The sequence below is a fragment of the Amphiprion ocellaris genome, chromosome 18, assembly GCF_022539595.1.
Source record: "Amphiprion ocellaris isolate individual 3 ecotype Okinawa chromosome 18, ASM2253959v1, whole genome shotgun sequence".
Taxonomy (NCBI): domain Eukaryota; kingdom Metazoa; phylum Chordata; class Actinopteri; family Pomacentridae; genus Amphiprion; species Amphiprion ocellaris.
The window spans coordinates 4,747,417-4,764,455 of record NC_072783.1 but is presented as its reverse complement, the minus strand read 5'-3'; the positions used below and the strand labels follow the sequence as shown (position 1 = coordinate 4,764,455).

At 38.1% G+C, this 17,039-nt stretch overlaps 1 protein-coding gene across 1 annotated transcript in view; it reads right to left on the bottom strand.

Moving 5' to 3' along the window:
- Positions 1–17,039, bottom strand: part of LOC111575976 (thyroid hormone receptor alpha) — a 283,113-nt gene that overhangs the window by 241,047 nt on the left and 25,027 nt on the right. Inside the window, exon 2 of the mRNA XM_023281440.3 lies at positions 534–612. The gene's annotated coding sequence lies outside the window, so the exon portion shown is untranslated. The remainder of the gene's footprint in view (positions 1–533; positions 613–17,039) is intronic.

Here is a 17,039-nt window from a genome sequence, read left to right as displayed (position 1 = left end):
AACCACTGAGTAAGCGCAAAATGCCAACTTTTCCTACATGTGATTTGCCTTGTAAATGAAGGCCAGTCCAACAACTCATAAAGTTGCTGTCAAAACAAGATGTTTGACACCTTCTGAGCTGCTCCGTGAGGTAAAGCTCATCGGCGTGAGAGAAAAACACCAGAGCCTCTCCATATCTGCATCCTGCTCTTCTACATATTGCATTTTTGAGTGTTTTCCCCACTTCACCGGTCACGGACTTGATATGCAAACCAGGAGGAAGGCCTTCCTCCTCTCGAACACGCCAGCGAGCCGTACATACGTGCTGCACCGGCTCAGATGTACTGTACATACACCCCTCCTGCCAAAAAAACAAATCTGATATGTGCACCTGTGGAAATGAGACACGGTGTTCCAGCACGGAAAAATAATACCAGCCTCGCCTCTCCGCCTGCCTTTTGACTCTGTGACACTATGGAAGTATCGCAGTAACAATACCCACTGATGTCGTGCACTGTTAATCAAACACGTTGCACAAACCAGGCCTTTCTTACCTTCAGCTGGCTTCACTTCAGTGCCGTTTCTTTACATTCGCTCCCGGCTTTCATCCCAAACATGGGGTCTCGGGGAAATCTGCAAACCAGAAACAGACAACAGTGAACATCGTGATCGTCCCCGAACATCTTTTAGCAAACATCCAGCAGGTCAAACACTCCGGTCAGACAGTGAACAGGCTTACAGAGCGACCCTGGGAGACGGGAGAGTCGCGGCTACAGGCGGCGTATAGAAATCCACATGGCCACTGATGCATGCATGTGCTGCCAAGTCAGGGATGACATGGGAGGAGTCTCCGGGTTCGAGGGAGGAAAATCCCTGAAGGAGGTGTGAGGTTTTCTTGTCTATGAAAACCAATGTTAGATTTTCATGTGACCAGCTTACCGCTAAAAGGCTTAGTGGTCTAATCCTTTCACCAAATGAAGTGTCTAACTTCAGGCTTAGGCCGGCCACAAGAATCAAAGGAAGTTTATTCTATGAACCTGTGCAGGACTTTTTCAAAAGGCCCAGAAGTACATCATCGGCGTCAAATTCATTTCAGTTCAGGTTCCACATGCAGCCCCATCTGATCTCCAGTGGACCGGACCAATAACATTACAGCATAGTAACTGATAAATAATAATGACAAAATGTTACAAAAATTAGGTACAAAATGACAAAAATGAGACAAAAGGCACGAAACAAAACAAAAAGACTAAAAATTTGACAAAAAAGTTGCAAAGAGACATAAAAATGGACAAAGGACAAAAACGAGGTAAAAAATGACAAAAGCAAGAAACAAACAAAACAAGATAAAAACCCCACAAAATGACAAAAACGACACACAAAACAACAGACATAGCAAAACACAAAATGACAAAAATGAGACAAAAAACACAAGCAAGACAAAACAGAAACACAACCTGACAAAAACAAGAAACAAAACAACAAAAATGAGACAAAGTAAAAAAAAAAGAGACACAAAATGACAAAAATAACAAAAACAAGCCAAAATATTACAAAAATTAGCAATCTAGTATTTTACTTTATGATCAAAACAACTTGTTATGATCTAGAAATGATTTTAAATGTATAGTTTTACTAATTTACAATCTGCAGTTAATGTCTTCTCTGTAATTTTTACACTTTGAGGGCCGGACTGGACCCTCTGGTGGGCCGCTTTTGGCCCGAGTGCCGCATGTTTAACACCCCTGACGGACACGGCGCCTGCTCAGGAATCCACCGCTCTGCTGTATCTCTTTACTCTTAGCGCAACAAGTCCCACGGCGCTAATATCACAAAAGGGAAAAAAAAGGCTTCAGGCAAATAGTAACCAGACTGAATGTCATTAACGCACACTTCAGCTGGAGATGATATAATCCTGGTAAATGAACAATTACCCTTCACACCTCAGCTCCAAGGTAAGAAACGCACTCGTAAATGTGCAAATCTGCATAAACGTGGTGAATGTCAAGTAGCTGCATACCTGCTGAGAGCACTTCACCTAAAGAAAGCAACTGTTTTTCCTTTTCCTTCTTTATAAAAGCTATGACCATAATAGCTCTGGCCTCGATGTGAGACCATTAAAGTCAATTATGTTTCACATTCAGTCATTTTCTACTGAGCAGGACCGAATCTGCCTCGTTGCATCGGATCAAATGGAGGGGCAAATTGAATAATGCTTCACATCTGTGTCCTTCCTGAACGGTGGATAAAACCCATGTGCACGCTGGCAGATAAACACACAAACATTTCAGCAACACGTAAGCCACAAAAAGGCATGTTATCTTTTAAAAAGATCACAAAAATTATCGGAGAAAGATGCAACAATCTTAAAATCATGATGTATCGCCAAATTTACTTCATTCTACAGGTTTTGTTTTTAAAAAACTGTCGAAAATGAACCGTTTCCAGTAACAAGATTCTGTAAAAAACAAAAAATTCTGTGCTCCTTGCTGCAACTGGGAAGTTCTAAGTGACTCAGCTGTGATTTACAACCACGTGAGAAGAATTCCGGTAATTTTCGGCTGAACTGCAGGCTGTGTTTACACGGCAGCTTTGATAGCCATGTTATTTCTTTTTAAAAATGACAAAATTGCATCATTTATCAGATTTATCTTTGTATTTGGCTTCTAATCTATATTGATATTGTCTGACTTAAAATTGCGATATTTTATTCTCCATGTTTTTAAAAAAATTACCAAAAATCAGCCATTCACATTAAACAGATTCTGTAAAAATCCCAAAAATTCTGTGCTCCTTACTGCAACTGGGAAGTTCTAAGTGACTGAGCTGTGATTAACAGTCACATGACAAAAATTCTGGTAATTTTCAACTGAACTGCAGGCTGTGTTTTACGCGACATCTTTAAAAGGCATGTTATTTCGTTTTTAAAAATGACAATACTACACTATTTATGAGATTAATATTTGTATTGACCTCTAATTCATATTGATATTGTCTAATTTAAAATTGTGATACTTTATTCTACTTTATTCTACTGCAACTGAGAAGTTCTAAGTGACTCAACTGTGATTAACAGTCATGTGACAAATATTCTGTTAATTTTCGGCTGAACTGCAGGCTGTGTTTACACAGCAGCTTTGAGAGGCATGTTATATTCTTAAAAAATGCCAAAATGCCACCATTTACCAGATGCAAACTGTAAAAACAGAAATGATTGGGAGTGTTTTCACTTTCTGACAGTCCTTGAACTACTCATCTGTGATGACTTAAAACTGTCGAATTCAATTCTATGTCTCATTTTAAAAAATGCCAAAAATAAAGCATTTGCCCTGAAAAAAATTTGGTAAAAAACAAAATATTCTGTATTTCTCTGTGGATTTGTCAAGCTTTTAGTACCTCAGCTGTGACCAATAGTAACGTCACAAAAATTCGGGGACTTTTCAGCTGAACTGCAGGCTGTGTTCACAAAGAGCAGATGGGAGAAAAGTACAGAAATACATTTTAAAATGCAAGTAGTAAAACATATCCAGTGTGTAGAGGCACTATATTTTTTCCCAGTATTGGTAACACCTGTGAGCACTTTTATAAATGTTGTACATGGTGATTCCAAGTTTTTAAATTCTTTAGAAGATAAATAATCAGAGAAATTCAACTTTTTAATGATTTGTGGCATTCTAACTGCTTCATACAGCACAAAAGGCATTTATGAGTTATTTCTACTTCTAGTCATGGTTGTTCTGTTTCTCACAGAGGTGCAGAAGTTTCTACTGCAGTGAAAAATGAGCCCATAGAGAGCAGAAAAGTGACAGAAGCTAAAAAACGCCCAGAAACTGCTCAGAGTTAATCATGAATTAGGGGATGAAGCAAGAGCAGAAGCCGGAGCTCCAGCCACAGATAATGGAGCCTCGCTGCAGTTCAGGGCCTCATTTTATGGTCACAATAGTTTCATGCACCCTCCAATCATGTATGGCCTATCTCTGCAACCAGGCGCTGCATTTAAGGCCCTCATTCAGTCCGTATAAACCAGCGCTGACCTCTGCCTCGCGCTGCATTTTAGTGAAATTTTCTCTCGGAATCTATACATCAAAAATCAGTTTCTGCTCACAGTCTTCCCCACACAGAAATGTTGTCATAAAATATGCCAGCGGCGCCTGAAACCTCGCTGCTCGCACAGGAAGGCGACGTCCGAGCCGACAGTAAAGTTGCACAGAGGACTGCTTGCGTTAGCACCTAATGCTACTTGTCCCCTCAGCATCCAGCTCCTCTCTGTCACTGAAGAGATGCACTGTTTTATTTATGGCGACATAAACTCACACAGCATTATTAAATATACTAAATTCAGAAACATGGCACTGATGGAGGAACCTGCAGTGCATCCTATCGAGGCTTTTCCTGCCTCAGAATGGGCGTTTGGGGGGCGACTACACATAGCAGTGAACAGGAATAGTGAGTTTACAGCAGAAAGAATGAATCTGTGTTACCTTGTTTGATCAAATCTGTGCATTTTCTCGTTATTTGTGAGCATTCGACGAACTAGAATGTCTCATATTTGTGTCAATCTGTCTTAAATCGTCAGATTGGTTGAACAGTTTCTGCTCTGATTTGCCTGAAGTACTTACAGCATCAGATTATCTTCCAATATTTTGGTTTTTGAGGTACAACTTGTCATAAATGCTCAACAAAAATAGCTTTCTTCTTATTTTTTGAACAAGTATTTCATATTAAAACATTACATATGATTCAAAAATTCACTAACTGATTGACTTCTTGTTAATATGAGCTCAAAAATTGGACTTTTCAGAACATTTATTTTTTTTTTAGATATTTCAGAGATTATTTAATGTACTTGTCCAATATTGCAGATTCAGAATCAATGACATGATGAGAAATAACAGTGAAAATTTCAAGTTTTTGTCTTTAACATTTCCTGAGATGTCATTCAAACATGGATTTAAGCAGAGGAAAAACCTGCTGAAAGTGAGCCGACGGGCGTTTTTTTTTTTTTTTTTTTTTTTTAAATCAATCGCGGTCAGTATGTTATATATCAATATAAAAAGTCACAGATGAAATTCTAAACATCTATACTTTAAAATAAAATGAAAAAGTTCCAAGTAAATCAGATTAATTATTTAAACCACAAATAACAAAACTAGTCTTTAAAAAAAGTTTATTTTCCATCTTGGATCTTTCCATCTTAATTTAGTGTTGGTGATTTTCTTTTGGTACCGACTACAACCTCTCTGGAAGGTGCCTAAAATTCCTCTATGCAGGAAATAAAGTGCATCTTTATAGTATTTGTATTTGAGGACTATCAGGAAACATCCAGTACATTGACATTTACATGTAGCTAAAGCTAATTAGTTGATTAAATGATTAGTTGGCAACTTTTTAATTAACCGTCAACTATTTTGATAGTTGATTAACAAGTTTGAGTGACTTTCTAAGGAAAAAAAGTCAAAATTCTTTGATTCGAGCTTTTAAAATGTGAGTATTTTCTGGTTTCTTTCCTTCTCCATGACCGTAAGCTGAATATATATTCGGGTTGTGGACTAAAAAAAAGACATTTGAGGACATCTAATGGACAATTATTAGACTAAACAACTCATCAATTAACTGTGACAATAATCAGCAGACTAATTGATAATGAAAATAATCATTAGTGGCAGCTTTAATTAAGGAAAGGGTTGAAAATTAGCATCACAAACTGTACCGACTTTCTCTGTAGCGCATCAGTTTCATGCTCTGTAATGAATCTACATTAAATAAAATAAAATATAATAAAGCTAGTCTGTTAGAGAGGTAAAGGAAAAAATGTTTTGTAGTTATTTCTGGCCGCTTAACCGGTCCGACCTCCATTAACACTCTGTCATTACATCATAATCGTCTTTGGCATACTCGACTGTTTTCTTTTTCAGGACGTCTCATTATCAGATGACACTCAGAGCGGTGGCATGGCGCCATTCACACCTTTCCTCCTGACTACACTCACAGGGCCACTCCCATCTTATACTGACAAGATAATGAAACTATTCTCCTCGCATGAACACAAATGATTCTGGTTGTTGGCAGCAGTATCAAAGGAAACAGGATTGGTGGCCTTTGGGTATCAGATTTGGTCTCATAACTTCCAAATGTTTGAAGCTACATGTGTCATGCATTTAAGGTTTCCAGATTTGGTATTTTATACATTTAAATGGTTTAAAACTGGATGTTTTTGGTAAGAACCTGTCACCATTAGCTGTTTTTTTTTTTTTTTTAGCACACTATAAGCAGACATTAAATGCTGTTTTAATTTCTCTTAAGTAGAAGCTTTCTGAAGTTCAAAAATGCACTCAAGAACAAAAAAATTAAACCAGGAAAACAGGATTGGTGGCCTTTGGGTGTCAAATTTTGTCTCTTAACTTCCTATTAAAGTCAGCTGATAGAAGCTACATGAGTTGTGGATTAAAGGTTTTACACCATCTTCCCAGATTTGGTAGTTTACACATTTAAATGGTTAAAAACTGGATTTTTTTGGTAAGAATCTGTCACCATTAGTTGTTTTTTAGCACACTGTATGCAGACATCACATGCCGTTTTCATTTTTCTTTGGCAGAAGCCTTCTCAAGTCCAAAAAATGCACATAAAAATTAAAAAATTAGAAACACTGTGCACTTTATTGCTAATTTCCAGTGTATCCTGCCTCACATTTCTAATGCTGCGAGTCTATAAACAGTATCTAATGCAGAGGTCAAAGGGTTCCAACACACGTCTCATCCCACTGGAGAAAACTGATCAAAGACATCAGACAGTTATTACCAAGAGAGACTGAGGCCGGACTCCAGAGCCAACGTCCTCCATCAGCCCAGTCTGAGCTGCAGCACTACATGTAAGCAACACGCTCATTTGCTTAGCCATTAGCGGCTATGGCCACTCAGTGTGGCCGTGCATCTGATTCTCCTGCTAATCCATATGCTAAGCCAGCTCTTTGCCACTCGGGGAGGGATAAATATGCATCTGCACAGGTGGGGCAGATAAGAAGCCAGCTGCTCGGAGGCAGGGGTTAAACCTGAAAGCACTCCAACCTGCATTACACGCTCCGTTCTAAGTGGACATGGAGTGCTATAGGTTATAGAAAACCATAGAGTGCTGAGTCAGACCTGTTTAGAAGCCACATGTGCAGTGGGCTCTGTCCTATTTCAGCTACAGACTGGACCATTAATACCACTGTGGGACTCCAGATGGAGGATCTGTACAGAAAAGGATTGAACAGCTTGGGGAAAGTTTCAATTTGGGATTTTCTGACAATACACTGATCAGCCACAACATTAAAACCACCTGCTGCCAAACAGCTCTGATCATCGTTACACAAACATGGATCTCTGTGGGTGTCCTGGGATGTCTGGTCGTTTGGGTCCACTGGGTTTCTGGATGGGATCTCTATGGATCAAGCTTGTACTAGTAAAAAGTGTGTTGGTACAAAAATTTGATCTACTGCAGATTTAACCCATCTAAGCATAGAGGTTTTTGATCTGGACCTGGTCTAAAGTGGCCCAGATGCCAAAAAAACAAAAAAAACAAAAAAACATTAAAATCTCCATGTTTTTACATCTCTACACAAGAACAATGATTTTCCATATTAAAAAAATATATGTTTTGAAGAGTCTTTAGCCTTTGTACAACAATCTATTCCAGACTTGACCAACTTGAGCTCACTGGTTTTTGATCTAGACCTGGTCTAAAGTGGTCCAGATGCAAAGAAGGCAATAAAACTTCCATGTTTTTACATTTTAACACAGAAAATAATGGTGATACACATCAAAAATTAGGTTTTTGAAGAGTCTTTAATCTTTGTATGACAATCTATTCCAGATTTTACCAACCTAAGTTTACTGGTTTTTGATTTTGACCTGATCTAAAGTGGTCCAGATGCAAAAAAAATGCATTAAAATCTCCATGTTTTTACATTTTAACGCAGAAAATAATTTTGTTTTAGAGTATTTAGCCTTTGCACAACAATCTATTCCAGATTCGATCAACCCAAGCTCACTGTTTTGGTCTGGACCTGGTCTAAAGTGGTCCAGATGTAAATGTATTTTGAGTATTTTCACAAATAGAAAAGCGGTTTCACTAATCTGAAACTGTACGTCAAGTAATTTTCAGTCTCCCTGTAACAATCTAGTTCATCCACTTCTACCTGACAGTGGTTTTAATGTTGTGGCTGGTAGGTGTAATTTATTAACGTTTCAGCTCAGCGTCCACTGCGTAGTAGATTTAAAACATGTGACGGAGCGTTAGCACATGAGAGACCATCAGAAGCTGTGGCTCAGGTGGTAAAGCTAGCTGTCTGCTAATTGCAGGGCTGCATGTCTGATGCCAGATTCCTCCAGTGCTTTGAGAGCTCTGCCAACTGCAAGCGAGCCGCAGCAATCACACGGCGATTTCTCTGAGAATTGCACATTTTAATTTGCTAGCAAGCAAACTGTAAGCCAATTCAGCTGGGAAAGGCTCACGCCAACCCTGAACCATCAAAAGTACGACTGTCACACAAGGAGAACAGCTTGAAACTCGAAAATCAGCGACATAGGAGTAAATATTCTGTGTCAGACATGCTATATAACATGCATCTGGATTAACTGCTTCGTCGTAGCACCAAAGTAGAAGCACCTAAAGCTGCCGATAAATGTCTGGCCAGATTGGTAATCTGCTTTACTTATTAATTGCTAAGATGTATCTATTTATCCATCCATTTTCTTCCACTAATCCAGAATCAGGCTGTGGTTTCAGCAGTCTAAGAAGGACATTCCAGGTCTACCTCTACCCAGCAACATTTTCCGACTCCGCCTGGGAGATGCCAACAAATTCCCAGGTCAGATGAGATATGTAATCTCAGCTGACTTCAGCTGACTCCTTTTGACACAAATAAGCAGCGACGGTGAGTTCCCTCTGGATTTTCAAAGATAAATCCTGACGTAAAACTAGATGTTGCAACTTTAAGATTAGATAACTTAAGAATTGTCCGTGCTAACAGGGATATTGTGCAAAGATGAACATTTTTCTCTACACTTTGGCCTTTAAACCATTTGGAAATGGCATTTTGGGTTACTCAAACTAAGATTTGATTTCAAATACCCTTTGAAAGTGCATTTTTTTCTTCAAACTCTTTTACAAATAAATCATGTCCATTGTCGCTATGTGTAATAAACATGTACTTCAAATGACAACACCAACAATGACCATTATATGTACCAGTTTTTCTATGTTTTTTTCAATGTAAAATAGCAGATAAAGTTCACAGCCTCACTTGTACCACTTCACCTGCATGAAAAAGCTTGTTTTGCCTAATATTACTTGATGCACATTGCAGTTTAATGTCCACAGCAACAATAAAATGACAACCTTCTTTGGTATTTGATGTATGATTGATTTAGAATGGCAATGGATTCGGATTTTTAAAAAAAGCAATTATTGTCATTTTTGGGTTTTCATATTTGGAGATAGTTTCTAAAATGATGGTAAAATGGAAGTGGAAGATATCAGTTTCATACAATATGTTTATTACTGTGCACAATACACAAAAAAAGGTCTCAAAGATGTTGTTTAGAACAGGCATCTTGTATCGATATGTAGAAAAGGAGAAATCAGCTGCCTACTTTTGGTAATTGTACCCGTATTGCACCGGGATTGTGGACCATAAAGACGCTAATGGGAGTCTTTCGGTGTGTTTAAACTGAGCTGTAAAATAATACGGAAGGTAAACATCATTATTTCGCTCATTTGTTTGAGCAAATAGAAGATAAGAGGGGATTGCATGTGACAATATGAATCCTTTTCATTAACACCCTGCCTCTGAGCGATGAGGATGGCAAAAAAAAGGAGCATGAAAACCAGAAAAACATCACTCTTCGCCCAACCGATGGCCCAGAGGACAGACGCTGGATTATTCTGTCAACACAATAACATGCCGACACATGAGCTGCAGTCTTGTGACATACTTTAGTGCACAACAGAACACAATGAGGTCGATGCACGACCGGCTTTTAAAAGCAGTGAAATATATCAGCTGTTCCTTGAAGACTATTCATAACTGGAATCTCATATTTTTAAATACAAGATGGTAAAAAGCCCTCTCAGGTGTGTAATGGATTACTGAGCATCATTTTAAAATTCAGACTTCCTTCTACATATTACGAGGGGATCCGTGCAGACGTTTACATCCTGGCAGCAGCAGATGGGCTCCAGAATTAGAGCTCCTGTCAATCTGTTGCTGAAAGAAAAAGTTTTTTGGAAATGAGATTTACTCTCCTGTCTGGGTTACATCTACACTAATAAATCTCTGCTTTAAAATGCAAAACTTCTGCTACACCTCAAGTCCACATTATTCTGGTTTTATTTTGGACCACTGAGACTGAGATTTGTGGAGATGCTGCTAACTTGTTTTAGTTTCACAGATTTACATTTTAGTCTGGATGTGCAGAAACAATAATAAAGAACCTCTTGTTAGCGTTCTGATTACATCTTAATTCTCACCATCTATTGCCTTCATGCTATCATGGGACCATTTGTCATGAGAAAACCAAGACATCAGCCTGGACTACTTATGTTTAATTCAACACGTAATTATAAGAATTATTTCCAGTCACTGCTGATGTTGTCTCTGATAGCAGCTGTTGTGCAGGTAATAAAATCTCTTCTTTAACTTTCCAGTATCGCTGTTCTTCCTGTAACAAAGCATCCAAACTCCCTGCTTCACATTTACACAGTGAATGTTTATGTGATATGCATTTTCACAGAGATTATTTCTGAAACGCTGCTAAAATGTGTTAAACAGTGCTGAAACAAACATATATTAGACAAGGCGGGACTTACAAGGAGAAGCCTCAAACGTTATAAAATGGTCATATTTTACACAAACGGTGCTATTTTCCTAAATCTAACCTCGTCACACATCAATTTAGAGATTTTACTGGTCACTTTTTAGGCTTTTCATGGCGTCTCTCCTTGTCAAATTTTCCAGTGTGCACTTTAAAATCCTTGTCCAGAGGTGTTTTTTCTGTTTTAAAACTAAACTAAAAACTAAAGAGGACAGAAAGTTTGCAGTTGAAGGTCCACGGCTCTGAAATCTCTTCTTAAAACACACATTTATTGTCGAGCCTGTCCTGATTTTATTTGAGTTTCACTTCCTTTAAACTGTCTTCATTTCTTCCAGTAATGTTTTTATCTCCTCTAACACTGTGTTGGTTCATAAACACCACGTTCTTCTCTTGTGTCTTTATTTTGCTGTCTTGTGAGGCACTTGGCAACTATATTTTGAAAGATGCTCTATAAATAAAGATTATTATTATTACTACGACTATCCTGCAGTCTTTGTTGCGCTCTCAAACTCTGAGTCTTTCCTACTACGCCGATGTCGAACCTTTTGGTGAGAAAATGTGCTTCAAAAAAAAATTGCAATTCTTTCAAACTATAAATGATCCTGCAAATTCATCTTATTTGTTGAATCTGCATGAAATCAGTGAAATCAGCAAAAAAACTATCTTAATGAAAAAGAGGAGTAAAGACTACTTTAAGTCTTTATGCTATGCTAGGCTAACCTAAGCTAGCCATATCTCATCTTAGCATATAGCATTCCAAATCTCAGCACATTTGCATATCAAAAAATACCTTGAACTAAGTGTGTCACATACATCTTGGCAGAAGTTGCGACCATCTGTCAGCAGGAACATTGCTGACTTGTTTTTCCGTGCGTTTCATGAGTGCAAACGAGTGGAAAGCACATCGCAACCTTTACCGCGGCGGCAGAGTCTTCTGTCATACAGCCAACAATCATAATGTCACAGAACGTAGTGAAACGAGATAGCGAGTCATCCCAAAAATCCAGCGGTCAGAGGAATTCACACTTGCACGACGGAAAAATGACACGCCTGCATTCAAATCATTCTTTGATAAGTCCGTCAGAAAGTGGATTTTGTAAACAAAATGGAGGGTTTTCTTCTCTTCAGGCCTCCTATTTTTTTACACAAGCCTGCAATCATCCTCTTATTAGTGAGGGAGCATTAAAAGATGCTTTTTTACCAACAGGCCAAGAAAAATTGTGATGATTTCATGCAGATCTGCTCTGTTTAATGAAGCCTTGTCCTTCGTTCTCTTCTTCAGAGGGTGTCGAACAAATCGCTATGCCAGTCCCGCAAATTTTCTCGTCAGACTGTGATGCTTAATCTTGACAATAAAAGAATCTCGATGACAGCGTCTTTCTGAGCCAGACTGCAGCCATTGTTAATCTTTTTTAAACAAATCTGATGTTGGTGACAAAGCCATTTGTCAAAAGCTCCACGTTAGAACCAGACGTTCTTCCAGGACGATATTCTGAAGAGAAAATATCATTTGTAAAAATTCCAGAGAAGACATTAACTGCAGATTGTAAATTAGTAAAACTATAAATTTAAAATCATTTCTAGAGCATGATAAGTTGTTTTGATCATAAATTAAAATACTAGATTGTTCTTTGTTCTTTTGTCGTTTTGTGTGTAATTTTTGTAATATTTTGGCTTTTGTTTTTTTTTTTTTTGTCTGGCTTTTGTCTGACTTGTTTTGTTGTTTTTTTGTCTTTTTTTGTCTAGCTTTTGTTGTTTCAAATTTTTGTCATTTTGTGTTTCCTTTTTCTCTCGCTTGTGTTTTTTGTCATATTTTTGTCATTTTGTGTTTTGCTTTATTTGTTGTTTTGTGTTGTTTTTGTCATTTTGCATTTCCCATTTCTCTTACTTGTGCTTTTTGTCTATTTTTTGTCACTTTGCTCCTTTTTTTGTCATTTTTTGTCTTGTTTGTGTCATTTGTGTAATTTTTCGTCTCATTTTTGTCCATTTTTTGTTGCTTTATAACTTTTTGGTCTAGTTTTTTGTCTCTGTTTTTTGTGTTTGTTTCATTTTTGTAGTTTTATGTCTCATTTTTGTAATATTTTGTCTTGCTTTTGTCTGATTTTTTTCAATTTAATCATAAAGTAAAATACTATGTCCAGATACTTGTGACTAAATGTGTTGTGTCTTTGTAGATCCACTGTTATCCTAAGCTGTAATGTGTAAATAATAAATAAATGTTGTTATTTATAGGTGATTATGCTTTGATTGTTCTGGTCCGGTCCACTTAAGATCAAACTGGGCTGAATGTGGACCTGAACTCAGATGAGTTTGACACTCCTGAGCTAAAGCCTTAGCAGGTTTTAAATCCAAACACCTTGATGAAGCGTATTTCAGAATGAAATCTTGCCTGTTTTTTAACCTTGTTGCATGCATTGGATCCAGTTCACTACAGAGCAGTCAGGACTATGACTAATCTTATCATCCTTACTCATTAATTCTCTTCTATATTCTCAGTTTGCTTGGTTTCGCTTTGTCCATTCATACTCCATCACTTTCATGTTCTTATTCATCGAGCTATTCTTGGTTTGCTTCCATCATATCTATTCATTATGATCCTAATCAGCAAAGAAAGTACAGGAAGCTCTTGTCCTCGCCGCAGTAAATATTCCTGCTATCTGCTCCGTTTGTTTAAAATCAGCCACAAAATCATCTGAATGTTGGAGAGCTGATGTCATTAAATGAATTAAAAGCGACTGACTCACATATACTATCATCACTGTATGTTGTGATTTAATGACACTATAAAACACTTCTAATCTAGAAGTGAATCTTAATGGCATTAGCTTTTGTGTCTGTATGTCCGCAGCCTGCTAATTTATGCTAATCTTAATCCCAACAAGCCTTTTGCTGGTTAAATAAAGGCAGTAGCCCTAATTCCGAGTAAGCGAATGGCATGTTAACTTTTTAAAAATTGCCTAAATTACAACATTTATCAGAAGCAGTTGGTCTGAAAACTAAATCTGAGCTTCAAATTGTGATATTTCATCACTTTGTAGGCCTTTCATGGCGTCTGTCCTTGTCATACTCGAGTATGCGCTTGTCCTTGTTAGGAGATCTTAAATCTGTTCCAGGAGCCCCAAAACTTGAATGATCTGCCCCGAAATAAGCGAAAGGCATGTTAACTTTTTAAAAATTGCCTAAACTGCAGCATTTACCAGAACCAGAATCTGTAAAAAGACTAATTTCAAGCATACAGTCCTTGAACTATTCATCTGTGATGTTCGGTTCCGTCTGAAAACCAAATCTGAGTTTAAAATCGTGATATTTCATCAAAATTGTCTACGGTTAAAAATTCAATAAAAATAAACCATTTGCACTACCTAAATTCTGTAAAAAGAAAAAATTGTGTCCTTCTCCATGTAACTGTGAAGCCATTACTGGCTCAGCTGCATCCAACACAGACGTCACAAAAATTCAGAGATCTTTCAGCGGAACTGGGTTGAACTGCAGGCAGTGTTTACACAGAGCAGAGACAGATATGGACACTAATTAAAAATATAAGTAGTAAATATACATTGTATATTGGTAACACCTGGCAAATGCTTTGCATGTGGATTCCAGATTTGTTCAGTATCTGTAAAACAGAAGTGCAGGACTTTATGTTGCAGTGAAAATGAGTCACCAGTGACTAAAAATGCAAAAAAGAAAAAGTCTTCAGAGCTGCAAATGTTAATTACTTAATCATTTTAGTCATTTTTTTAAAGCAAAAAAGACAAAAAAATGTGGTTTCAACTTCCAAAAAGTAAAGATTTTCCGCCTTTTCTCTCCTCTCCTCTTTGAAACCCTTCATCTTCAAAAACCGGCTTTTTCAGGACGTCACCTTTGGCTTTGGAAAACCATAATGGCCAATTTTTCAATTTTTCTCTGACACTTCATACACAAAATCATCGACCTGAGTCTCTTTACAGCGAACACAGTTGATAGATTCCCTTCGGGGGGTTTGGGCTGCTGAATGAATTCAGAGGGGAGTCTGTTTCTGTCAGGCCTAACTAGGACTTCCTAATAGAAGTGGGCTAAGTGCTCTCAAAAAAAGCCTCAGAAAGGAAATGTTGCAGGCTCACAGACACTTCGCCAAACCACTCGCTCAATCACATCCATATGTTTGCATAATATGCAAATCAGTCACTTAAGTGTAAATCAGACCGTGTATATGTGTGTGTGTGTATGTGTATGTATGTGTGTGTGAGCGAGCTTCTTTTCCAAATCAGCTTACAATCTACCGTGACACGTTAGCATCGCTCACGTCGGACGCAGCGCCTTCACGACCGCACATTTTCCATGTTCAGATTCAGACGACGAGTAAACTTCATTTCCTTTATTGTGACCGTGTTGCAGACGAGTGCAGCATGCGTCGCATTAGTGCTCATTCCAGCTCTAATCCAATTCATTGTTCCTCCGTGGATCTGTGTACAGAATAAGCCATTTCCACACGGGATTAAAAGCAGTGTGCTTTACTTCCCCAGCAGTCTGTTGGGTTTGCGTAGTTTAAAAGCTTAGCCGCACACACACACACACACTTTCTTGCTCGCACACACTGTGTTGTAAGCGAGCCAACGTGGAGATTGATCAGCTGGGCTGGGTCCAAATTAAAGGCCGTCCTCTGCAGACATGCCAAGCATAATAACTCTCTCCTCTCTTTGCACTTTTCCTTGGCCGGGGAAAGTGGGAAGTGCAAAAAGAAAAAAAGAAAAAGAAAGAACACAACATGCATGAACGAGAAGAGGAGATACAAACGGATAATGTCCTGACACCCGCTGCAGAGAAAAGGAATGCCTGGCTCTCAGATGTCTGACCCATTTTCTGCTCTCTCTCTAATGTCCTTCCTTCCTCTGATCTGCAGTAAAGAAGCCTGTGACTCCACCACTTTCTCTCCTCATGCCAGCTTCATCTGGAGCGTAGAACGGACCGCGCTACGCCTCGGTAACCTTCACGTTTACATTCTCCGTGTGGGCTTTTTATGGGAATGTGTGTGTTTTTGTGTGTGTCTGTGTTCTGTATGTGAGGCCGGCACATACTGTACTCTATGTGTTCATCACTATGCATAATGAGGGGCCTGTGTTCCAGCAGAGACGGTCCAATAATCAATTATTCACTCCCTGGAAATACACTGGTGCTCACTTCTAATAATAAAATCAGCCGGCGCGAGCATCAGACGCAAAGACAGAAAAATATATGTTTATTGCTTTTCTGAGGGAGCAAATCAGCTCACATTAGGGAACAATGATGAATATACATGCCATTACCGACAATAACGAGGAGAAATGTCCCCTGGTAGCGATGCTGAGCGATAATGTCTTCACATCACATAACGCCGCTTTTTATATTTGAGCCTTTGTATGGACAAACTGCTGACAGCACGACTGTTTCTGCATGTTTGCACCGTGACAAGTTCAAGAAAGTTAACTTTAAAAGTAGTAGTTGTACTAAATTGGAATGAGTCTAAAGTTACTGCAAAAGAAAAATCCTGCCTTTTTATTAATCCAGTATACCACAAAACCAAAAAGTGAAAGGTTGAAATCTGTTACTTTTTAAAATAGACAAAATGACGGCATTTATCAGTCAGAAACTGTAAAAACAGAAAGAAATTGCAGATTTTTAACTTGCCAACAGTCCTTGAACTACTCGTCTGTGATGTACCGTCCCATCAGAAAATTTGACCATTTTTATTCTACATTTGTCTTATTAAAAATTTACCAAAAATAAACCACTTGCACTAACAAGATTCTGCGTATCTGTGAAGCTATTAGTGACTCAGATGTGACCAACTGTCATGTGACAAAAAATCTGACAATTTTCAGCTGAACTGCAGGCCGTGTTTATGCAAAACATATAGGAGACAAGTATAAAAACAAATTAAAAATATACGTAGTAAAATACCTCTATTATGTAGAATCACGCTTTCTTTTTCCAGCATTGTTAACACCTGTGGGCTCTTAGAAAGATGTTTTATATGTTGATTGCAGGTTTTCTCATTTTTGCACAAATAAATAATCCAAAAAAATGAAACTCTCATTTTCCCTTTTTTTTATGATTTATGGCATTATAACTGCATTATTCAGCACAAAAGACATTCCTGAGTTCCCTCTACCTCTAGTCATGTGTGTTCTGTTTCCATAGAGGTGCAGGATTTTATATTGCTGTGAAAAATGAGCAAACAGTGAGTGA